General features: G+C 61.4%; 1 protein-coding gene across 2 annotated transcripts in view; it reads right to left on the reverse strand.

The window, feature by feature from the left end:
* The window catches only part of LOC113210769 (neuropeptide Y receptor type 2-like), an 85037-nt gene that overhangs the window by 58402 nt on the left and 25728 nt on the right, over positions 1-907 (reverse strand). The gene's annotated exons all lie outside the window — the stretch shown is intronic.

Consider the following 907-nt stretch of genomic DNA (forward strand, 5'->3'; position numbering starts at 1 on the left):
CACGGCGGCTCCAAGACAAACCATAGCCCCGCACAGCGCGCGACTGGATTATTTTGACAACCGCGCCGGAGAAAAACAACTCGTCCGGAGGAAAAGGGGTCTATGCCCCCCGCAGGCCCGGAGCAGGGCGGAGCCCGGGGCCACGCCACGGCTCGGGAAGGAAGAGCGTATACGTATCGGCGATGACGATTTTTTGAAGGGGCCGAGCGGAGGGAGGAGGGTGGGTGGGCACGGCTGAAGCGCGTGTTATATACAAGTCAGCGTGAGAGAGAGAGAGAAGGGGCGGAGGCTGCGAGGGCGCGCGGACCGAGAGAGAGGGATGCAGAGGCGGGGTCATGGGCCTGTCGGGGTCGGGGCAGGTCTCTGTATCCGATGTATGGGGAGACGGGGGGGAGTGTGGTGGGAGGTGGTGGGCGATTCCGAGGAAAAAAGCTTTTCAGACGCCGCAAGACGCGCGCGCTGTCCTGGGCGCGCGCAACTGGACCTATTCTTACCTTTCAGTGAGGAGGGGCTTTACCGACCATACTACGAGCGTGTGTGTACACACTCCTTTTTCCTGCCAGCTTTCTGAGGAAGAGGTCGTACGGAGAAAAGGCGCGCCTGACGTTCTAAGGAATTTCTGTCCCACCCCGTCCCCTTGCACTGAGAAAGGGGCTCACGTTCAACATAAACGGCTGGAGCGCTCCTATCCACCGAGAAAAGCGAGAGGGAGGGAGGAGCGTTAAATAACCGAGCTCGGCGCAGAGGGCCCCCGGGCCGGCGCTGCCTGGAGGGCGCTCGCTCGACCCAGAGCGAAGCAGAGCGAAGCAGAGCCCGTCTAATCTGCCAGGAGATGGCGCTCTTTGAGAGGCACCCGCTCCAATGCAATGAGTCAGTGCGATGATAGAGCGAGTTAGAGAGAGGGAGG

Source organism: Frankliniella occidentalis, unplaced genomic scaffold (genome assembly GCF_000697945.3).
Source record: "Frankliniella occidentalis isolate FOCC.00 unplaced genomic scaffold, Focc_3.1 Scaffold36, whole genome shotgun sequence".
Taxonomy (NCBI): Eukaryota; Metazoa; Arthropoda; class Insecta; order Thysanoptera; family Thripidae; genus Frankliniella; species Frankliniella occidentalis.